This window comes from Megalobrama amblycephala, linkage group LG3 (assembly GCF_018812025.1).
Source record: "Megalobrama amblycephala isolate DHTTF-2021 linkage group LG3, ASM1881202v1, whole genome shotgun sequence".
NCBI classification, from domain to species: Eukaryota; Metazoa; Chordata; class Actinopteri; order Cypriniformes; family Xenocyprididae; genus Megalobrama; species Megalobrama amblycephala.
In genome coordinates this window covers 38,454,768-38,479,739 of record NC_063046.1, presented here as the reverse complement: position 1 = coordinate 38,479,739, position 24,972 = coordinate 38,454,768, and the positions used below count along the sequence as shown (strand labels likewise).

General features: G+C 37.5%; 2 long non-coding RNA genes across 5 annotated transcripts; both read right to left on the bottom strand.

Annotated features, from left to right (window-relative positions):
• Nucleotides 1-2,068: 2,068 nt before the first annotated feature.
• Nucleotides 2,069-7,079, bottom strand: LOC125264015. 4 transcript variants are annotated; one of them, XR_007183959.1, is made up of 6 exons: nucleotides 3,859-7,079; nucleotides 3,557-3,612; nucleotides 3,251-3,286; nucleotides 3,074-3,128; nucleotides 2,971-3,005; nucleotides 2,069-2,703 (listed from the first exon to the last, which is right to left on the bottom strand). It is a non-coding gene; the product is annotated as an uncharacterized LOC125264015 (long non-coding RNA). The 4 variants fall into 4 exon arrangements; XR_007183957.1 differs by having other exon boundaries at nucleotides 2,971-3,128; XR_007183958.1 differs by lacking the exons at nucleotides 3,074-3,128; nucleotides 3,251-3,286 and having other exon boundaries at nucleotides 2,069-2,404; nucleotides 2,593-2,703; nucleotides 3,859-7,078.
• Nucleotides 7,080-11,881: 4,802 nt separating this feature from the next.
• Nucleotides 11,882-13,763, bottom strand: LOC125264017. Its single transcript, XR_007183960.1, has 3 exons — nucleotides 13,706-13,763; nucleotides 12,244-12,319; nucleotides 11,882-12,101 (listed from the first exon to the last, which is right to left on the bottom strand). It is a non-coding gene; the product is annotated as an uncharacterized LOC125264017 (long non-coding RNA).
• Between the last annotated feature and the right edge of the window lie 11,209 nt (nucleotides 13,764-24,972).

Genomic DNA, 24,972 nt, shown 5'->3' with positions numbered 1-24,972 from the left:
AAATATTGATGTGCGATTTTTATGATCTGTGCATTTTTCATGAAGTTATGAGCACGTGAAATACATACTTGTATTCAGTTAGCTGCTGTGCTATTTTTGTTGTAAACGCATATTTCTCAGACTCATTAGAGGGTGAAAACAACACAACAGAAGCATGTTGGAGGCTTGATATGAAAGTTTAACGTCTTTGGTTTTTATGCAAAAAGAATTTTTGTGCTACCTATATGGATTAAATTTTTATTGGCTTTTAAAGAGAGACACGCAAATGGGAGAGGCGCGCTAGTCTCACAGGAGGATGGCTGGACCGATTAAATTTAAATACCTTTACTCAATTATCTGGACTACGAAACTTTGGGAAATTATTTTTGAAAGTCTGTTCTTTGAAATTAGCTTTTAAAAAAAATCGATTTTTTTCATTGTTTTTCCACATTATCGGCCCATATCTTAAAATAGAACGTTGAATTTTTCTAAGCTGCTTTGTCCCATGGCTGATTTTCCATCTAACAGTCGCTGACTATCTTCAAATAAATTTTTAGTTTAGCTCACGGGCAGCATTTAAAAATAACATTCCCCTGTAGGGAAATCTACTCACCAGGGATGGAAATTAGCACCCGCCACCAGCCAAATGTGGGTGATTTTGTGTTGTGACAGGTAAACTTGCTTCACCTACCGGCCACCGTGGCAGGTAAATAAAAATAGCATACTGTTTCACCTGGACGGCGGACACTTTTAGAAGAGGCACACCTTCAAAAAAATGCCAGCGGCGAGAGCGTCAAAGTGACAGGAAGTCATTCATTTTCAATGTGAGCCGGCGGCGAGAGCGGCGCGGCGTGTCTTGGACGGTGAGAGCATCGAGGAGAGTTGAAGTCAGGTCAACTTTATGGTAATGAGCTATGACGCGGTTCGGCGGCAACCAATCGGACTGTACAGGTCCTTGCTTGAGAGGATTCCGATTGGTTGCCGCAACTTGTAATTCACTTTGACCCTCCCGTCGGCGGCGGTTTGAACAAACAGTACAGCGTTGTTGGCAACCCTGCTGAAAAAAACAGCTAAAACCAGCTTAAGCTGGTCAAGCTGGTTTTAGCTGGTCTCCCAGCCTGGTCATAGCTGGTTTCTCATGCTGGTTTAAGAGGGGTTTTGACCACTTTTTTAGCTGGTCAGGCTGGTTTTAGCTGGTCAGGCTGGTCTTAGCTGGTTTTAGCTGGTCAGTATGGCTGGTCTTAGCTGGTTTTAGCTGGTCAGGCTGGTCTTAGCTGGTTTTAGCTGGTCAGTATGGCTGGTCTTAGCTGGTCTTAGCTGGTCAGGCTGGTCTTAGCTGGTTTTAGCTGGTCAGTATGGTCTTAGCTGGTTTTAGCTGGTCAGGATGGCTGGTCTTAGCTGGTTTTAGCTGGTCAGGCTGGTTTTAGCTGGTTTTAGCTGGTCAGGCTGGTCTTAGCTGGTTTTAGCTGGTCAGGCTGGTTTTAGCTGGTCAGGCTGGTTTAAGCTGGTCAGGCTGATTTTAGCTGGCCAGGCTGGTCTTGGCTGGTCAGACTGGCTGGTTTTAGCTGTTCAAATTGATTGATTTTGATTGACTGTTTGATTTGATTGATCACATCCCAGCCGGCATTTCAACATTGAAACAACGTCAGGTACCATGGTTGGATCAACGTTGGATTACCTTTCGGTTTTGCAAATTGGATCAACGTTAATATTGTGACGTTGTTTCACCCTGTTACCCTCAACATGGATAAATACACTATTTTACATTAAATTTCAATCTAGTTTGCGTTTGTACGAACATGACAATACTACATAATTACTGTACATGCACTAAAAACACTTTATAAAACAAAACATCTCAACTTTGCAATGTTTAGAGGTAATATTAAAAACCTGTAGCATACAATAATATGTGTAATAATGTGTAATATATATGTGTAATAATAATTTCGTATTATGAAAATGCAAGGTTTTTTTTCTACAATTACAGCACAAACCTTAAATCAAGGCTTTTCTAGCTCAAAATGACGCAGAACATTCATGTGTACTATACCTTCAACTAGATAAAAACAAACAAACAAACAAAAAAAATTCTTAAGTATTTTATTAATTAATTTATTATTTTGAGAACATCATATGCAGTGTCTGACAGTATTTTGTAAGACCGATAGGCATCAGTTCATCTAGAGAGGGATTGCACTCCATAAGAAATCTGTCAATTTTGAAGATACATCAAGAAATGTAGTAATCATCTTCCTACAAAGATGGTTGATGCTGTGGACCAGGGACCTTGACTTCGTTGACTGTGGTGGTTGTGAATGTGATGACTGGTGAAGAGTGAGGGTACCGATATTTCTGTCCTGGAACTGCCTTTTGTGCAGTGGAGGTGCGTGGAACAGTTTGAGAATGGACACAGGCCAGGATCCTGCAACAGAACCGTGTTGGTGGAAAAGGGGAATCGGACCATGTGACTGCCTGTCTGAGTTTTGTTAATAGCTGGAGACAGCATCAAATTTGACAGGGAGCCACCTAGTAATTCACTATGCAGGAAAAAAAAACCCTGCCTTAAATTAAATACATATAATATGTAAGGAGAAAAGCCTTGTTCAGTACTTGGACACATAGTGTAGTTGTGCTTTGGGTTATCCAAGACAGTCGCAGCAGCTCAAGGTCCTTTCTGATGCCCTCCCCTCCTCTCTCTTCACTTGTCCACTGTCATTACTGCTGTGTATATTAAAAACAAACAAACATCAAAATATATTATCATTTAATACTTATATTAATCTTAATACTTATATTGTTTCCCCTGGGGGCTCGATATATTACTAATTATATGGAGAAACATTACACAACAGAATCCTATCTATACGTTGTAAATAAATTAAAATCAACCTAAGTGCATTTATATTCAATTAAGTAATCGAAAATCACTAAATGTTAATAAATCAACTAGAAAAAGAAGTGACAGTGATATAGACAACAATCTCTTACCAAATTGCCAGTAATCAGCCAGATGTTTGGTGAATCTACAAAAAGGAAAGAAATGGTTCACTGAAAAGTCCTTAAAATGAGGAATTTAATTTTTACTACAGACCTATTCGTATTTTTGGGTTTCTCAGAAGCGGAAGTCGTCATAGTTGGGTCTATGTCTATGGCAGTGAATGAGAGAATAAATTAAATATATTTTTTGTATTCCCATTTTTTCAAATAGTAAAAGAAACAACTTTCAAAAAGATGAAAAAAAATAGAGAGAGATTGATAACCGATTTACCGTCACTCCCATAGCTGCTACAGGAAATCATATTCACTGAAAAAATTATTTTGGCCATGCTTAAATTAAGCATAATTACATTTTGCTTGTTTAAATCATTTAAATTTAGTTTTTGAATTTAGTTTTTAAATTTAGTTAAATTTAATTGGTTTTATGGGAATTACAAGTGTTTTGAACCAAGCTGTGTAAATTCATTAAAGTCAGTTAAAAAAAATTAAGTTGGTTGCTTGCGCATACGCAGTTGCGCACACAGTTGCTTTGGCGCCTTTTCAGATTTGTGGCTGTGGCAGCTATTGTGAAACTCACCTTCTTCATGTACTGAGTGTGAATGGCATCAAGGCGTTGTCCTGATTACATCTCATCTGGTAACAAAAGTAAACATAACTGTAAGAACTCTAACGATATCTTTACCCTGGTGATATAATTCAAACATATTAGAGGCACAGAGTATGAGCAATGAGTAAGCTGGCCAAATTTCTGTCGAAAATAACTTGCATGCTTAAAGTTGTCGACCCCCTGAACCACAGTCAGCCTTTATACGTAAAAAGTATTTAAGTTAAAAATAAAAATAAAAATACATACATGTGTACAAACAAATAAATAAATACCTTTTAGTGGAACAGTATGGTGTCTGTTCACTGGCAAACATAACTACAAACAGACATAGAGAAATACAATAAAATAGATTAATGACCATGATATCCTGTTATTATAATAGTTAAATAAATGATTATAACTACAAGCATTATAACATTATACTTGTCACCTATGTTACCTCATTTAGATGATTATTTAGCCTACAGGCCTTTCAAGGACAATCTCACTAAAACAACCCGGGGTTAATGATTTTAAAATGTGAGACTTCTTTCAAAAACATGTAAAAATCTTACAGACCCACAACTTTTCAACAGTAGTGTGCTGAATGATTGAGGTTCATCTGGTTCATGGCCTTTGACAGGAGGTCACTCAGCTCTGCTGGGATGCAGGAGTCCATCCGCATGGAAGGATCTAGGAACACAACATGCAATTTGTCTCAGAGCCAACAATATTTTGTATAAAATGCCAGGTTTATTACAAGGAACCAAGCTAGAGCAGAGGTGGAAAGAATAATATACATATTAAAATATATATATATCCCTGAAATTGCAGGACATTATTTATTCATATCTGTTTACCATTAGAGATCAAAACATGTTTGAAATAGTTTCAGTTCATTTTCGCGCTCATGCAAGTGACGTCACCGATTAACGGTACAGCAACTTTTAGGTTAAATAAATTAGTTTACTATCATCCATTAACAATTTGCCAGCAAAACCTTTACAAAACTATTATAACATCTCATCTACACATAAAGATGCGATTAAAAGCCAAACTTTCATTAAACAAGAGCTCAAAATATAGTTAGTTAGCCAACTGCCTCTGAAAACGGTTGAGATGCTAACGGACTTTTTCAAAGACACTAAATCATTTCTTTGAAGTAAATATTCAACAGAAGTGTGTCGATTACACGTAAGAAAGGTATCAGGAACAGTTATATATATTATTTGTGTGATTTTATGGACTAAACTTACCTAAAATCAGTGAAAACAACAGCGAGACGGGGTCTTGCTGACTGCCGTTTCCCCGTTTCCATGGTAACTCAGATCCGCTTCAGGCTCTGGTGTTTGATATCTTATAGTCTCGTGTAATCTCGCGATATCTCTTCAGACCACAAAAAATGAAAATGAGCATATAATTTCCATTTTCTGAAATATTGACGTACCAACAAACTGACACAGAAGTGGCAAAACAGGCCTAATAGGGCACATTTTTATTTCATATACATTATTGTTAGCCTTTATTATTATTATTATTATTATTATTATATAATTTGGTTAAACACTTGTTTTTTTTTAGTATACAAGCTTATTTCAGCATTTATTTATAAGTGATTTTCTTAACCTATTTCAACCATTTTACATTTAATAATTGTTTCACTGTTGAAACATCAACTGACGTTACTTCAACCATATTTCAACGTTGAATTTCGGTCATGTGTTGACTGGGCTTCAACCGTTTAGCATTCAACGTTGTATCAATGTTGTTTCAACGTTGAAACATCAACTGACCTTATTTCAACCACATTTCAACATTGAAGGTCGGTCATTTGCCGGCTGGGATAGTGTTTGACCCAATTTTCCTGTCATTGAGTGTTGTGACAATTTAAATCATTCCAATTTTACTTTAAATAATCTGCAGGACCACAAGCACAACCACTTTAACAATTTTTTATTTAATCTGGCAGGCACTCAGCTATTCTAACAAATATTTACAAAATTATAGGAATGATTAAAATGCTAAAAAAAAACTATATCACCAATTAACTGAAGGTGAACAATAACATATTATGGGTCATTCTACGAAACGGGTGCCATCTGGGTCCGCAACATTTGGTCAGATGCATAAGGCATAAAAAATGTCCCAAAGTCTAAAGCTTAAAGTCATTAATTCAAGTGTTCTTTTTGACATAATATATGATCAAATGGTTTTTTTGAAGATTAGCATACTATTTTTAATAATTTTTCATTATTACATAGCCAATTTCACATGTCCATGTTAACCAACATGACATTTGCATCTAAAATATCACCAAATAAGTTATATATTTTTTTCAAACATATGCTATTTTCAGGATTATATGTGTGTCCCTGTTTAAACAAAATATATTTATTCACAATAAACCTTATTTTTTTTGTAAATATTTGTGATTTGTGCACGTCCCTCAGTTTGACTTACCACCCTGTCACGCACAATATATATTTTTACATTATTAATACAAAGATAATTATATTTCAGATTGAATGCATGTATGCTAGGTGAGAAACTTGACCACATGGGAGATTTGCGGACATTTTGGGATGAAATTTACCACCCCGTCACATACCACCCCATCACAAAAACGTGACAGGGTGGTATGTGACGGGGTGGTAAATTTCATCCCAGAATGTCCCCTGATAAAAATCACATTCTGGGGGGTAAAACTTTTTTATTGGCAAGGTTCCCTTGGTAAAATGTGCATTCCAAGGGCTAAATATCATGTTATTTGGGCTCGCTTCAACCCGTGGACATGAAAAACAACCCGCGGCAACAGTGTAAAAGTAGCCTAGCCCAATTTTGCGGGAAAAACGCAGACTTGGCAACACTGTTTGGTTCATTAATTCACTCACTCACTATATCACTCACACACTTTTTACTCAATTTGAATGTCTCCCCTCCCCCAGTTTTTAAAGTTTAAAACCAGCAGATCATATAGAGAAACATTTTGTCCATACCACCCCGTCACATCAGTTACCACCCTGTCACATTTACCACCCCGTCACAGGGTCATTTTGTTAAAGGTTTATGGAAAGAAAATGAAATATTACATAAATTAATGATGAATGATGTTCTTGTTGTGTGGACGGATCAGATAAATGTAACTTTATTTGTATTTTTTAAATTCATTTTTACTATTTTCAAAAGAAAACCCATTATTTCAGGTTGACATTGCACCAGGCCATTCTCTGCAGACTTATTTAAATATTGCGCAGGAAAGACCAATCCGATCGGTTACCTAGATAGAAAAATCAGTTGATGTTGATGTTGCCAAGTGTAAACGTGCTGTGTTCTGATTGACTGATGATCCGATCTGCTTTATCAGATCACGGTGATCACATGTTAATGCCAAGTGTAAAGGCAGCCATAGACACCAGCTTGGCCAGGCTGGGAGACCAGCTTGACCAGCCTGGCCAGGCTGGGAGACCAGCTTGACCAGCCTGGCCAGGCTGGGAGACCAGCTAAAACCAGCTATTTCCAGCTTAAACCAGCTAAAACCAGCCTGGCCAGGCTGGGAGACCAGCTAAAACCAGCTATTTCCAGCTTAAACCAGCTAAAACCAGCCTGTCCTAGCTAAAACCAGCCTTGCCAGGCTGGGAGACCAACTTGACCAGCCTGGCCAGGCTGGAAGACCAGCTAAAACCAGCCTTGCCAGGCTGGGAGACCAACTTGACCAGCCTGGTCAGGCTGGGAGACCAGCTAAAACCAGCCTTGCCAGGCTGGGAGACCAACTTGACCAGCCTGGTCAGGCTGGAAGACCAGCTAAAACCAGCCTTGCCAGGCTGGGAGACCAACTTGACCAGCTTGGTCAGGCTGGAAGACCAGCTAAAACCAGCCTGGCCAGGCTGGAAGACCAGCTTGACCAGCTTGGTCAGGCTGGGAGACCAGCTAAAACCAGCTATTTCCAGCTTAAACCAGCTAAAACCAGCCAACCAGCTTAGGCTGGTTTAAGCTGTTTTTTTCAGCAGGGAAGGCGGCCAAGACGAATGTTGATGCTCTCGCCGGCGGCAGTGTGAACGCACGGAGGTCTGCAGAGAAAACATCTCAGGAGGAGCCAGCTGGACAAAGAGGCGAAGGTCAAAAAACGTTTTTTAAAGAACGATGGAGAAAAGCAGACAATGGGGAGTCCCGCGATTGGTTAGTTTACGACGAGACAAGTCTGACAATGTTCTGCTCTGTATGTCGTCAACACGCTTCTGAAGATGCCAAAACGAATAGTTTCATTGTTGGGACTAAAAACCTAAAACTGGAAGCCATAAAAGACCACCCCTAGTGAAAAAAAAAGTATACTTTATTGTATTTTAAATATATTCCCTTTTTCTATAGTACACTGCAAATATACTAACAAAAAACGTACTATCATTAAATATATAAAAAGAATATTAGTATCATATTTTCACAATGCAACTTTTAACACACTTTAAAATAATTGTAATATATTTTAGAAAAATATACTTGAAGTGTAAGTTCAGTTTATTTTTTAAAAGTAATATTTTTTTATTTTTTGCACTTTATAAAAATATATTTCAGGTATATTTTAACAGTGTGTTGAAAATGATCATTGTAACAATGCACTGAAAGTATATTTAAAAAATACATTATTTAATAACCTGAAGTTGTAGTGTATCTAATGTTAAATTTGAGTATATTTTTAAGTTTATTTCTTCATCCTTGGAATTCATTATATTACTTGTGCTATTTATTTCAGTATGAATGCATTACAAGCCCATTTAGTATATGCAGTGTAGCCTATACAATTTCCAAATATGTGTAAATGTTTATTAAGTTTACACTGGCAGAATCATTTTACAATCGTACACACAAATCTATATTAAACAACACACCAGCAGCACAAGTAATGCGAAAAAAATATGTCGAGTGGTTAAATTTATCGGAATTCAAATGTCTCTTCAACTTGGTCTGTGACCAATCAGATTTTGTTGCTCACTGCCTTCAGCCAATCAGAGCTGCTGACGTCACGGTCGTCGTCTGAATCCCCTCGCTCAGTCACTCAGGTGAAGTATAATGTCACAATGTATAATTTATTTAATAAAACACTGAAAGCGCAATACATCGCTCAATCTTGGGGATTCTGACCAGATCAATCAAGTGACATCACAGACTGACCGTGATGGCGACGACAACCGGCTAATCTAATGGCCTACGCGATCCTGAAAGAACCGGAGAAAAGTGCTGCTATTGGGAGGTGAGTTGTAGTCTACCAGTTAACAAACTTTATTTTATTTTCTTTAACAAACGGAGAGCGATATTTCGGCTTGATATCTCCTTTTTGAGTTTGTGTGTGGTGGTTTATGGCACGTTTGTATGCAGCACCAAAACATTCAGATGATTGGTAAAATCGGCCCGTATTCTGTACGATATTAATTCATAAAGTGTTTTATGCTTGAGTCTTGACTATGTACCGAAAACAATATCGACATGCCATACTGATACAGTTCCCTGCTGCTAATCCTCATTTACTGTTCAAAAATAGTATTGGTTCAATGTAGGATTTAGACAGACTATTGTAAACGTGAATAAAGAGTTGAACATGCTGTCTTATATCTTTGGTATATTCTGTCAACAGATGCTGTTCTTCACGAGTCTCTGCGGTCATCATTGTGCCATCAGACACAATGAGAAGTTCATCAGAAAATGGAATATAATGTGTAATTTGTATTTGTGTATAGAGGGTCACCATGGTCCAATATATATTTTTTTTTCTTTAATGAAAAACATGGTAAGTTTTGCTGAATCTAAGTTTAAATAAAAACTATTGGATTTGTCAATGAAATATGTCTCTTCATTAGTGATGTTGTTACATTTTATTTATTTTAATGGCCTTGAAAACAAATGCATTCAACTTTGGGAAAATGTGTTAAACTGTATTTAAATAGTAGCACAACTGTATTGTGTGAGATTATGTAATTCAAAGTACAGTAGTCAACATTTGAAGTGGATCAAAAAAGTTAGGACAACTTTGATTAAAGGTTTTGATCCGCTTCAAATGTTCCCAGGTGAAAAAGAATTCTATTAAAAATATACTTTAATAAAGTGTACTAAGTATATTTTCTACATTTTGTACTATTTTCGTCAAATCCAAGTATAGTTAAGTGTATTCAATTATGTATTAACTTCAACTTAACATATATTTAACTACACTTCTAGTGTAAATTGTATACTAAAATGGAACAACTTTTTTTAAACTTCAAGTGCACTAAAATACACTAATGAAAATCAAGATTCATGAGCAATTAAGCACACTTAGAGTACAATTGCATTGTATTTCCATTCTAATGGAAATACACTTAAAAAGGCATTGCAGTGCAAATTATAGTTGTGTTTAAGTACATTTTGTGCATACTGCTATCATACTTATAATTACTATAAACAGTTAATTTAGTATGCCTCTGTAACATTTCAAGTGATCTACAAATGCACTTCCTAACTATATTTAGTGCTTTTAAAGTGTCCCACTATGACAATAATAATGTTTTTGAAGTGAAGTTCAATTACAACCTAAACATCATAGACACATACTTTCAGTGCAATGTTATTATAGTGTAAGGTAGAAACAAATTGAAAGTACATTTCATTTGTAATTTTATCCCCATTTTGTTATACTTAAGCATGAATGTTGGTATTACACTACAAGTGTATTACATTAATTCAGTTCAAGTACATTAAATCAACAGATTACAAATTGCATTTCAGAAAAGGATCTTTATTATTAACACAAAAGTAACACACAAAAGCAGATATTGGCAAAAGGAAGAACTTTGAACAGTCGACTTTCTCTGAAATGCCGGGAACAGAACAATGGCAAACAACTTACTACACATGCATATCTACAGGTGCTGGTCATATAATTAGAATATCGTGAAAAAGTTCATTTTTTCATTGTAAATTATTTAAAAAAATGAAACTTTCATTTATACTAGATTCCCTACATGTAAAGTAAAACATTTCAAAAGCTTTTTTTTTTAATTTGTTGATTAGAGCGTACAGCTCATGAAAGTCCAAAATCCAGTATCTCAAAATATTAGAATATTTACATTTGAGTTTCATTAAATGACCATCCCTACAGTATAAATTCTGGGTATCTCTTGTTCTTTGTAACCACACTAATGGGGAAGACTGCTGACTTGGCAATGGTCCAGGAGACAATCATTGACACCCTCCACAGAGAGAGTAAGTCACAGATGGTCATTACTGAATGTGGTGGCTGTTTACAGAGTGATGTATCAAAGCATATTAAATGCAAAGTTGACTAGAAGGAAGAAATTGGGTAAGCAAAGGTGCACAAGCAACAGGGATGACCGCAAGCTTAAGACTGTCAAGTAAAGCCGATTCAGACACTTGGGAGAGCTTCACAATGAGTCGAATGAAGCCGGAGTCAGCGCATCAAGAGTCACCACACTCAGACATCTTCAGGAAAAGGACTACCAAGCCACTTCTGAAACAGAAACAACGTCAGAAGCATCTTACCTGGGCTAAGGAGAAAAAGAACTGGACAGTGAACAGTGGTCGAAAGTCCTCTTTTCAGATAAAATTAAATTTTGCATTTCATGTTGAAATCATGGTCCCAGAGTCTGAAGGAAGACTGGAGAGGCACAGAATCCAAGCTGCTTGAAGTCTAGTGGGAATTTTCTGAAGTTAGTAATGATTTGGGGGGGCCGTGACGTCTGCTGGTGTTGGTCCATTGTGTTTTATCAAGTGCAAAGTCAATGCAGCCATCTTCCAGGAGATTTTGGAGCACTTTATGCTTCCATCTGCTGATAAGCTTTATGGAGATGCTGATTTCCTTTTCCAGCAGGACTTTAGCACCTGCTAACAGTGCAACAACCACTTCCAAGTGGTTTGCTGACCATGATATTACTGTGTTTTATTGGCCAGCCAACATGCCTGACCTGAATCTATGGGATATTTTTAAGAGAAAGATGAGAAACAGTCGATCCAACAATATACAGATGATCTGAAGGCTCAATAGTGCCTCAGCAGTGCCACAGGCTGATCACTTCCATGCCACACTTCACTGATGCTGTAATTTGTGCTAGGAGCAAGTCATTTGCTGAAATATGTGCTGCCGACCAAGTATTGAGTGTACAAATGAACATACTTTAAAGAACTTGAACTTTTCTGTTTTGAAAATCAATTTTTTGATTGATTTTAGGAAATATTCTAATATTTTGAGATACTGGATTTTGGACTTTCATGAGCTGTACGCTCTAATCATTAAAATTAAAAAAAAAAAAAAAAAACTTTTGAAATGTTTTACTTTACATGTAGGGAATCTAGAATATATGAAAGTTTCATTTTTAAAAATAATTTACAATAAAAAAAATGAACTTTTTCACGATATTCTAATTATATGACCAGCACCTGTAGCTCTGACTTGAGTTACTAGAGGCCTTGTAGCTCTCATTGTTGCACTTCCTCCGTAGAAGGGCCCGGATCTCTGCCACCTCGGTGTTGGGGAATCGCTCCCTCACTGCATCTGTGAAAACAGGAAAGAGACATGGGGATGAATTAAAACAGGATAGACAATGTATAACATTGAAATACAATCATTGATTATAATGGATTTGTCAATCAATCATGACAATGGATTTGGATTCATAACTATGACATTACTGTACCTAAAATTGCGTTGGTTTTTTCTGGCTCAAGCTGCTCCTTCAGCTTGCCTTTTTTTCCTTTCCCTGTGAGGGTTGCCTATAAACGCAACATGTCACTTGTGGTCACAGTATTGGTACCTGCGCCAATTTGCCAGAGGCCTTGTAGTTATATCCGTACCAGGGCTGGGATGAACAAAGTTTCACGTGGAGCATTCTGAGATATTTTTTTTGCTGAATTACCGCGGAGTGCGAGTTGTGCTAAAAAATAAACTGCCGGGATAATCACACAGCGCTTGCCGTAGGCTACACGTCCAATAATGACATGTCCGATTCGCGAACTAATGACTCATTTGAACTGATTCACTTAAATGAATAGTTAAAACAACTGATCTGTCCAACACTGAACTCATGAGACGTCTGAATCGGTGTATAACAAATCGGTACACTTTACAATAATGTTCCATTTATTAAATTCTAGTTACCTACATTAGTATTTTTTTTTAAGAAAAAGGTGAGTGGCAGAGTGTACTACTATACGTTGTTGTTATTTTTATGTGAATGAAGAATTAAAAGATGCACTTTTTTTCAGTAAGCTTAAAGCTATGCGTGTGTCTCAATCAGCTCCCTAGTTCAGTAGTCAGGGCACTGATCAGGGTATCAGCCACATTCACTTTCATTACTGATTCACGACCTAGGGAGCTAGAGAGCTGATTGAGACACAGGGTATGTGTTTTCAACAAATGTTAAATTCTGTTGGTTCAGGAAGGACACCATGACAGGCTGCTGGCTCCCACTGTCGCTGTTAATTTTTATTTATTTTTTGTTGGAAAAGCACTTAAATAGCTTAAAGCCCTCAAGTTTACATTGGTTACTGTATTCTTTCAATTGCTCTAAACAAGTATTTTGGGTGACCTTTTTTTTATTGAATGACATCAATTTGTTATTTTCATCTGAAAGAAGAATTACAAGATGCACTTTTTTATTAGTAAGCTAGGCCTATGTGTTTAAGGCTTCAAGGTTTTATCAAACGCTACCTCTGACTAAGAATGCATTACTTTGCACTTGTATAGTCTTTTATTTTGGACTTTTTACAAATTGGTAATAGTCAATTAATGGGGAGATTATCGATAATCGAATCAAACCGAAATAGAATCGGACTGAAAAAAACAAAAACAAAAAAGAGTCGTTAAATTAATCGATGCACCGAAAAATAATCGCTAAATTAATCGTTAAAAAAAATTATCGTTTATCCCAGCCCTAATCCAACCCACTGTCACTTTTACCATATTGCTTAATCAGTGAAATTCAAACAAGAAGTATTAACAGTAGTCAATGACGGCAAAAATGGCAGAGTTAAGTGGATTTTCAAATTTGTAATCTGGGAAGTCAGGTCTGTATTCCAAGACATAACGTGAACATGCATGTTCTTCAAATTAAAGGGTTAGTTCACCCAAATAGCAAAATTATGTCATTAATAACTTACCCTCATGTTGTTCCAAACCCGTAAGACCTCCGTTTATCTTTGGAACAAAGTTTATTTTAGATTTAGTCCGAGAGCTCTCTGTGTGTCCAGAAAGGTAAGAAAAACATCATTAAAGTAGTCCATGTGACATCAGAGGGTCAGTTAGAATTTTTTGAAGCATCAAAAATACATTTTGGTCCAAAAATAGCAAAAACTACGACTTTATTCAGCATTGTCTTCTTTTCCGTGTCTGTTGTGAGAGAGAGTTCAAAACAAAGCAGTTTGTGATATCCGGTTCGCGAATGAATCATTCGATGTAACCGGATCTTTTTGAACCAGTTCACCAAATCGAACTGAATCGTTTTAAACGGTTCGCGTCTCCAATACGCATTAATCCACAAATGACTGTTAACTTTTTTTAATGTGGCTGACACTCCCTCTGAGTTCAAACAAACCAATATCCTGAACTGCTGTGAAGAGAGAACTGAAGATGAACACCGAGCCGAGCCAGATAACGAACAACAGACTGACTGATTACACTACAGATGAAGTGAAATCAGTGTACACTTTAATAAATTATACTTTGTATTAAAAATAAGCGTACTTACTAAAAGTACACTAAATTACCACTATACATTTTTGTATTTTAACATATTTTATGAGAGCACTCTGATATGCCACTAAAAATACACTTATTTTAGAGTGTACTGTATAAAGTGTACAGAAGTCACACTTTTAATGAAGTGAGAACATAGTACACTTTAAAAAAAGTATACTAACAATTAATTTCCAAAAAAATATACTTCCCATAAGTACACTGAATTGCCACTCTAAGTATGTCAAATTTAATACACTTAAAAAAAATAAACTTCAATACAATTTAAAATACATTTACAACAAAGTACACTTTCAAAAAGTACATTTAAAAAATAATTTGATTACTGATAAATTAGTATACTTACTGTTTGGACTATTAAGTTGAACTTAATTACATCTTTTTCGAAGTATACTTTTAAAAAGTACAAACCAAATACTCTTTAAATAAAGTACAACAAGTAGAAGTATACTTGTTTTATAATTCATGTACTTCATTCATATTTCAAATACACTAAAGTATACTACTTTTTTACCTGGGTTGACTATATTATACAAAGTATAAGTAATAACAAAGTGTATTGTTATTGACTGCAAAGTGTGTAATGTTTATTATTTGGAATAAGCCAAAGGTACTGAGCATACAGTATATACTATTACCTGTAAAATAATATATTCAGTGTATATTGCTTGTGTTTTCTGAAGACACTTGTAATTATTTTGTACTGTAGCCTACTTAAATCACAAATAAAGTGTACTTAACACAAAGTGTACTCATAACAGAAATAAAGTATACTTATAATACAACGTATATTATAACAAAACATATACTTTGAACACAAATAAAGTATACTTATAACACAAATTAAGTACACTTTAATATCACTAATCAAGCATGTAATTAGTCCCTACACAGACATATACTTAAAGTGTACTAAGTATACTTGAAGTTGTTCCAATTTAGCACACATAAGTATACTAAATATACTTAACGTTGTATTTTAATACTACTTAATTTCAACTTAAATATACTTAGTACAAAATTAGTATCAAAATAGCAGACTTTAAACAAACTAATCATTAACACACTTGAAATATACTAATAATTAGTCTTGCTTCAAGTATACTTAGTATACTTTTTTTTCACTAGGGTAGTAATAATCATCTGTCTTTAAATCTTTTTTCTTCAATTTCATATTTTTTTTTTTTTTTTTTTGTGGCAACATGAACATTAGAACAAGGTTGAGAACAATCTATGTGAATCTAAGAATCAATCTATGTGAATTAGGTGGAATTGCAGCAAAAGTTCGCTTGTACCTATAAATATAAATGTGCACATGTAATTTAAAGGTGCTCTAGATTCAAAAATTGAATTTACCTCGGCATAGTTAAATAACAAGAGTTCAGTACATGGAAAAGACATACAGTGAGTCCCAAACTCCATTGTTTCCTCCTTCTTATATAAATCTCATTTGTTTAAAAGACCTCCAAAGAACAGGCGAATCTCAACATAACACCGACTGTTACGTAACAGTCGGGATCATTAATATGTACGCCCCCAATATTTGCATATGCCAGCCCATGATCGAGACATTACACAAGGGCAGCCAGTATTAACGTCTGGATGTGCAGAGCTGAATCAACAGACTAGGTAAGCAAGCAAGGACAATAGCAAAAAATGGCAGATGGAGCAATAATAACTGACATGATTCATGATAACATGATATTTTTAGTGATATTTGTAAATTGTCTTTCTAAATGTTTCGTTAGCATGTTGCTAATGTACTGTTAAATGTGGTTAAAGTTACCATCGTTTCTTACTGTATTCACGGAGACGAGAGCCGTCGCTATTTTCATTTTTAAACACTTGCAGTCTGTATAATTCATAAACACATCTTCTTTCTTTATAAATCTCTCCAACAGTGTAGCATTAGCCGTTAGCCATGGAGCATAGCCTCAAACTCATTCAGAATCAATGTAAACATCAAAATAAACACTGTACTTAAGCGATTAGACATGCTGCATGACGAACACTTTGTAAAGATCCATTTTGAGGGTTATATTAGCTGTTTGAACTTTTTTTATATTGTTTAAGGCAAGCGCGAGCTCTTGGGGCGTGGAGCACCAGATTTAAAGGGCCACACACCCTGAATCGGCTCATTTCTAATTATGCCCCAAAATAGGCAGTTAAAAAAACGAATTAAAAAAAATCTATGGGGTATTTTGAGCTGAAACTTCACAGACACATTCAGGGGACACCTTAGACTTATATTACATCTTTTTAAAAAAAGTTCTAGGGCACCTTTAATTATCAGTGATACAGACTCCCTCTCTTTTTTCATGGATGCTGAAATGCTAACTGATGTGGCATCTAATTTAAGGAAACATCAAAACATTTTCAACTTGAACCAAAATAACTGGTTATTCACAACAGTACACTAAGAATTGTAGTGTTGAATCAGGTTGTGTCTGTAAAGTTAACAATTTACATTAATATTACAATTTTAATATTACAATTACTATTATTATTCACACTTTAGATTTTATGATAATATTATTTATAATAGTTTTCAGCATTGGCTTGCTGGTGTCTCCATCGAGTCTCTTAATCGAGAACCATTTTTATGTTCTAGTGTAGGCAATTTGTTTTATAAACACTTTTTGTTATACTGGTTGAAACTCTCTTCACATCCTGATAGCAGTCAATAATAGAAGTGGTCTAAATATTAAAACATGTACATATATCTTCTGTGGAAGTCTCAGGTCCAAAAGATGTTCATCCAGTCATTGCAACAATGTTCTACTTGCCTGTCAACATATGTATTTCCATACCTCTGTGCACCCTGTTCACCCGCACATCACACGTCATCAGCACGTTATAGACACAGTCACTGGGCGCCGTAAACAAACAGCAGTCATCTTTTACAGTTACTCCTTAACCAAAACAACCGTAATTACAAGACATTTTATCCATGACGTTTTACCCGGAGCAGTTCACATCCTCAGACACGGATTTATGCGTTTTTTGTCAACACTATCAACGGCGAAATTAATCTGCAGCAGTCAGGTGGTACAAGTGCTCTGTAAGTTGTTTATGGTCATTATTATTAATAATATTACATTACATTATATTACATTACTGTTGTGTGCGTTCATGTGCGCATCATTTTCCAGTCTTGCCTGTTTAAGGGTTAATTTTATGATGCTTTTTGCAAATGGTTTAAGCTGTCATCAGGGTAGACAGTGAAAGCAGAATTTTCATATAGTAGTCTGATGTTAGGCCTAACATCAGAGTCACTCAGAGACACAGAACATCTAGCCACACGTATGACGGCAGTGAGTGAGCAATGTTATCTGCACAAAAAGAGATACACAGAGAGAAAGCTGGGAAAACAAGACAGACTCCCGGAGGAAAAGTACCATCTCACTCGCTGTTTGCCTTCCGGCCTGGAACTAATTGGTGTGAGATGAAGTTTCTGTAGGTATTATAACCGCAAGCACAGAGAAAGAGAGAGAGAGAGATGTAGGAGAGAAGGAGAGAGCAGAACTAACAGCGAAATCTACTACCATCCTGAATATAGCTATTATAAATTAAGTCAGCTTGATTCAGCAATGCTTAATCATTTCAATAAAATCTTTTGAAGCATGTTTATTTTGTAGTGCATTCAAATAAACGTAATCTGACCTGTCATTTCCATTGTGACGAATGAACAAGGAGTTAAAGCAACTGTGATCCATTTTAAAAAATCTGCTGTAGAATTTACTTTGAAACAATTTTCAGATAGAAATTTCTAGTAAATTTCACAAACAATTACAAAGAAAAGACCAATAACACACTGAATCAAATGTAAAATTTTGAAGTAAAACGACTTGTTACTGTTTTTTTTTTTTTTGTAAAACACACTCCAATTACTCCATAACATTGAAAATAATGCAGTATGTAAGTTTTTTTTTATTTTTTTTTATTCGAATGCCAAATATTAACACGTTCTAAACAAAATTGAATTAAAAATGCAAAATAACTGTTTCAATTTCCACTGTTCACCCACACATCACACGTTATCAGTGCGTTATAGACACAGTCATTTGGCACCTAAAAACAAACAGCAGTCATCTTTTACAATTACTCCTTAACCAAAACTACCGTAATTACAAGATGGCAACCCATGACGTTCTACCTGGAGAATCAAAAATTATCAGAAAATCGAGTCAATGGCTCGTACGTTCTTACACATGTTTGCAGAACATTTTGTTCCTCACTTTAAAGCACAGGATCACATCCATGCTCAATAACATCCCTGCACACAATATTTCTCTTAGACAGATCTGTGAATGTGTTCCCCTGCGGTTTGTAATCGGCCAGATTCATTTATTTATCAGAACGCAAAAGCTCAACGTTCTGTCTCTGCATTGATCGCATGATGTCAGGGTTTTTGCCAAGTCAGACGTCTCCACAGAAAGACACAGAGTGTGTTTGACTAATGGCAGAGTGTTTGACTCTCTGAGATCGAATAAATGACCTTTGGAGAGTCATACGGCTCGACCAATCAGCAGCTGGGATGTCTTGTCATATGATCGCAAGTCTGACTTTGCCACAAACAGACACTAGATGCACAAATGTCAATTTGTCCAGCAGTCATTACCAGGGTTTGATGTATAAAACATTAGAGGTCATGACATTTCAAATCGCAGAAGTCATTTTGATATCTTCATTTATTAAGACTGAACATCTCCATGTGCTCTGAAGATAAACTAAATTAAATTAGAATCACAGATGATAAGACTGAAGTTAGACACTGTGTGTCTTTCTGTTTACCATGTACGCTAAGATTTTATGGGCACACTAAGTAGTGAAATATTTTTTGCAGTGTATACATTAAAAACAACGAATAGCTTTTTGCTTAAATTGATATTTTATCTTAATGTCTTTAAATTATCTGCAAATATTCATATGTGCCATTATTTGTAATGTATTTGATCAGTAATCACCATTTCATGTAAGTTCAGTTATTTTCTCTGGTAATTTGTGCCACACAATCGCTGTTGATGTATTTGGCCTGGAATGTGCCTGGGTATTTAACAGGGTATTATTAATTAATTAACAAATATTTTAATGTTAATTTTTAAAGAGCTAAACTAGTCCGATGTCTCTGATTCTTTAGATGTTCTCCATGCAGGAATCGACATAATGTGAAGTGTTCGACAGAAGAAGTACTCAATGTAAAGATCACAGCCAAAACGGCAGTGAAGATTGGGCTCTTTAGAGGATATTTATAGGTTGAGGTTTCTGTCTTATGATATGATGTGGTTGCACACAAAAGATAAAATCCATATGCCTGGCGTCCTGAATGCTTTTAAATGAGCCGTAGATTCCAGGCAGCTCTGATTCATTGATTTATGCAGGACAGCGAGCTGATGGTTTCTTTGTCCAGTGCTCTTCATCTTTCTGTGAGCTGCGAAAGACACATTATTTAATCTTTATACTAATGGCCAACCTCAGAACGTCAAACTGCATTATGTGAGTCAGTTTATTTTACATTCATTTTATACGGGGCCATTTTTTCTTTTTCTTTTTTCTTCAAAATCTTAGACATAAATACAACTGTTAAAATATGTTAAAATAAAGTTTATTACAATAAATAAATAATAGATAGATATCACCCAACACTAGAATTTGTGTTCAAGTGGATGCAGTAACAGGGTTTTTGTGCCCAGCTGAATATGTGGTGACACAGACAGACCAAGACAGATATATCTGTGTGTGGGGAGGTAAAGGTCACTAACAGGTCGAGATTGAAACCAGCCTTTGAAAAGCGACCTTTAGCAGAAGAAACGCTTTCAAACAGACGTGAGACTTGAGACGCTGCTGCTCAAACACTCACAATGACATTTCAAACACTCCCACATGTGATTTTATTGATCTTACTGAACATTCAGACACAACGCTGTCATTGCGAGTAAAGATTTGCAAGTAATCTCTCTTTTGAATGAAATGTATATAAATATAATTTATTCCTGTGATGTCAAAGCTGAATTTTCAGCATCTTTACTCGTCTTCAGTGTCACATGATCCTTCAGAAATCATTCTAATATACTGGTTTGCTGCTCAAGAAACATATTATTATCAATGTTGAAAACAGTTGTGCTGCTTCTTATTTTTCAAATTGTGATACATTTTATTTGTGAATTGTGATATATTTTATTTTACTTTACTAACATTATAATTGTCTTTAATGTCACTTTTGATCAATTTAATGCATCCTTGCTGAATAAAAATATCAATTTGCTTATTTAACTTGCTGACCAAACTGTTTTTAATATGTGTATTTATTGTGTAAAACAGATTTAACAGCCCATATTAGAATAATTATACTATATACTACTGTATAATAATATGCTAATGAACCATGACAAATCAGCGTTGAGTCTGATGTAAATTCAGAATGTTGACTTCGGCGCTCGGACATGGAGATATGATGAAATGTTGATGCTTTATAGAGATATTTGGGCTGAATATGCCATCTATAACATTGAATTAAGTTAAACATAGAAGACAGACAGCAATATTTCATCAGATGTGATGTGACATTCACTGTTTGTTTGTGTCCTTGGTTAGATGTGAAAGGTCAAAGAAACAATGATTTGATTACTCTACATTTATCATGTGATGACCGCTAGTGAATATCTCCTGCTGTACATACTGAATATCAGCAATGGTAAATTAGTCAGTGAGGTCGGCGAGTTTAATATTCTTAGTGGAAAAGAGACACAACAATCATATAATTGAGCACTGTAGCTTCTCTGAGAGCATTTTGCATGTTGATAGAATCATTTAAAACACCAGAGCAACAAAATCAAAACAAATTTAGCTCCTTCAAAAATACATTTCATGACATTGACTGTTAATCTTCAAATCACCTGCTGTGAGCAAAATTCCTGTTATTATGCAACATCCACAGATTCATTTGTGCTGGTGAAAGATTACAGGACAGTGTTTATTGTTAACACTTTACAATAAGGTCCCATTAGTTAATGTTTTTTAAAGGTACACTATGTAACTTCACCCTCTAGCAGTTAAATAAACAAAACTGCATGCATTTCACGAAAGAGCATTGTTTTGGTTGTGCTTCGGCTCTGTGTGACTGTAGATGAATGTGACCCTTCCCAATAATGCTTTACAATGCGGCATTTGTTTTACAATGTGTACGTATGGCAATTTATCTGTTCTATTAAATACCTTACACACCTGTTGAGTAATGTAGCTCAAAAGGGAAATATGAATTATCAACTCTCAGAAAGGTTATTTTTGTGGCCATAGAAAATAACCTTTATTACTGGGTACATAACTACTCAGAGCATGTACCTGTGCAAGGCCATGGGAACTAAGGGGTGCTGAGGGTGCTGCAGCACCCCCTGCTGACAGCTGTTTCACTGCACTGAAAGTTAAGACGACACAACTTCAAAAGGTTTTGTTTTTCAACATGTTTTTAATTTTCAACCTTTATTCATAAAATTACTCTAGAGATGATTTCGTTTTTATAGGTTTTCAAATCTGGTGTATGACTTTAGAAATTAATATTTCAAAAGCCGATCTCGCACAGCGTGATTAACGTGCCTATGCTGGTTTAGAAGGAGCATATCTTATAACTCATCTGACAAGAGTGACAGGACAGTAGATGTGTTTTGGCGTGATAATGCGAGACGTGTGAGAGATAAACTTACTGCTATTATACTACTGACTTTTTTACAATAGTTGGAAAGCCTATTTGCCATCACACTGGATAGTAACTAGGGATGCACCGATGTAGCGATATTTATCGTCCGATTTTTGCTCAATTTACAAACATCGCCCTAGTGAAAAAAAAGTATACTTTATTGTATTTTAAATATATTCCCTTTTTTTATAGTACATTGCAAATATACTAACAAAAAATGTACTATCTTTAAATATATAAAAAGTATATTAGCATCATATTTTCACAATACAACTTTTAACACACTTTAAGCCAGGCAAGCCATGGCAATGTTGTAAATGACGCCACCATGGGTACAACCGGAGGCAACGATGACATGGAAGGCGGAGCCCACCACGCAGCCAGAGAGCCGATGACGCGAAGGGACCCCGATGGCCTGGCCGACTGCGAAAGAGCTGCAGCGACGACCCTGCGAGGTGGAAGCAGGGATCCGGAGGGCAGAGGTAGAGCTGGAGCGACCGAGGGCAGAGCTAGCCATAGCAGAAAGGGTGGAGGGTCAGAGAGCAGCGGATGGCCCGCAAGTCCGCAGTGGAGGCGTGGTGATGTCTGACCCAGGGTCTGACCCAGGCAGAGCCGACGTGCCGATGGAGCCCAGCGAGGCCGAATGCCTGATGATCACTGCTGACGACGAAGGTGGAAGGAGCGTAGGTGTAGGAGCCGGGTCGAGGGGGAGTGGAGTGCTCTGAGGCTGGAGGCGGAGCCATGGGCTCCTCACGCCCAGCAGGAGGTGGCTCCCAGCAGTCCTGAGGAGGTTTCACGCCACTGAGAGGAGGCTGAGGAAAAACTGAAGGACTGATGGGAGACAACGATGGCTCAGTGACAGGCGTGGCTGGGGACTGGAGAGGGGTTTGGAGAGCACTACAAAATCCCACAAAAAATAGAAGAGTCTCAAAACAATTTTGAAGAGGTGGTGGGACAGGGAGGTTGGGCGGGGCCAGAGAATTAGATGTGTAACAGACAGATTCAGACGGGAAAAGGCAGAAGATTAACCTCTCCTAAATCAACACGGATATCTCCAGTGCTTGCCAATAACTCACTCTCAGTGGTGGGAGGGTGGGGCTCACTTTCATACCCTCGCATTCCACAAGTACTGCCTTGGCGACAGATGGTGCAGCCCACACACACACCTGGTCAGTCCCGTGTTGCTCAGGCTCCATGGTGATGTTCTGCTCGGTCGCTCTCATTGGCGCTGGCTCGAACATCGCGGCAAAGTCCCTCTCACGGCCTGTGGTGGGCTCATGCTGCCGATCCTCGCAGTCAGGGTGTTGATGGCTGGGCACTGGGTAGCTAGTGGGGCTGGATCACAGGACACCAGCACCCACTCTACGTATTTGGTGAAGCTCCCTCGAGGACCTTTTCACACCATTTCAGAGCCCTCAGCCAAGATGGCTGCCACGCCTGAGCCCTCAGCCAAGTTGGCTGCCATGCCTGATCCTCAGCCAAGATGGCTGCCATGCCTGAGCCCTCAGCCAAGATGGCTGCCACACCTGAGCCCTCAGAGATTGCAGCGCTGGCCATTATGGCCATAGCTATTTGGTGTGTGTGGGCTGCACACACATCGAATCCAGTCCATGAATCCACTCCAGAGCCTGCTCCAGTCTTTGAATCCGCTCCAGAGCCCGCTCCAGTCCATGAATCCTCTCCAGAGCCTGATCCAGCCCATGGGTTCACTCCTGAGCCTGCTTCAACCTATGAGTCCAGTCCAGAGTCCGCCTCAGTCCATAAGTCCACTCCAGAGTTTGCCACAGTCCCAGAATCCAGCCTCGTGGGCTATGGACTTTCTGTCTGCCCTGAAACAACCACGGAGGTCATCCCTGAGGTTCCTGTCTGCCTGGATACGACCACAGAGGTCATCTATGAGTTTGTCTGCCCTGAAATGACCACGGAGGTCTTCCCTGAGTTTCCTGTCTGCATTGACATGACCACAGAGATCGTCCCTGGACTTCCTGCCTGTATCTATGTGACTACAGAGGTGGCTCCTGGGGTTCCTGTCTGCCTCAACATGACCGCAGAGGTCATACCAGAACTGTCTGCCTGCCTCTACATGACCAGAGAGGATGTTCTAGTTAGAACCTTGGAGGGCTTTCCTGAGCTCCCTACTTGTCCTGTTATGGCCCTAGTGGCCAACTCTAACCTCTCTGTGCTTCCTGTTTCAGTTTCATCTGATCAGCCTTGGTGGTTCCCAGTGTTACCAGATCTGCGCTGTGCATCTTCTAGTCCGCCATGGAGATCTCCAAGCCCGTCTGAGCTGCTTTGGTGGTCGTCTGTTCCGCCGTGGGGGTCTTCAAGCCCATCTGAACTGCAGTGGTGGTCATCTGCTCTGCCGTCGGGATCTTCAAGCCCATCTGAACTGCTTTGGTGGTCGTCTCCTCCACCGTGGGGGTCTTCAATTCTGTTGCCCTGGCCATCTGTCCAGCCTTCTTCGCCCTGGTCGTCTGCAGTCTCCAGGCCGCCTTCCTCTCCACGGACCTGGCCCTCCATCCCGCCCCCTGTTTCGCCTCCGCTCCACCTCCCTCCTGGACTGTTTAGGAGTGTCTGGAAGCCACTCCTTTGAGGTGGTGGGGGGGGGGGGGGGTGGATGTCTAAAGAGACATCAGAAAATTAATTTATTGCTATTTTCCATCTCATTGGGACACAAATAATACAACTTGATCTTTTTTTTTTTTTTTTTCAAAATATGACTTTTAATTTAGATTTTAATGTTTGTATCCCACAGGATACGTTGCCAGTTTAGGGGTATAAATTGACTGAAAACCGAATTCTTGTTTGGCAATGCCTTTTACAACATTTTAAACAATTTCAAAACATTTTATTCTCTAATAACTTATAATAAACATTCTTTGTGACATATTCCTCATAACTTAAAGCAAACATTCTTCGTAAAATTCTGTTGAACAATAACTATAATGCTTATTTATTAATATATCTGTCTAGTGTATC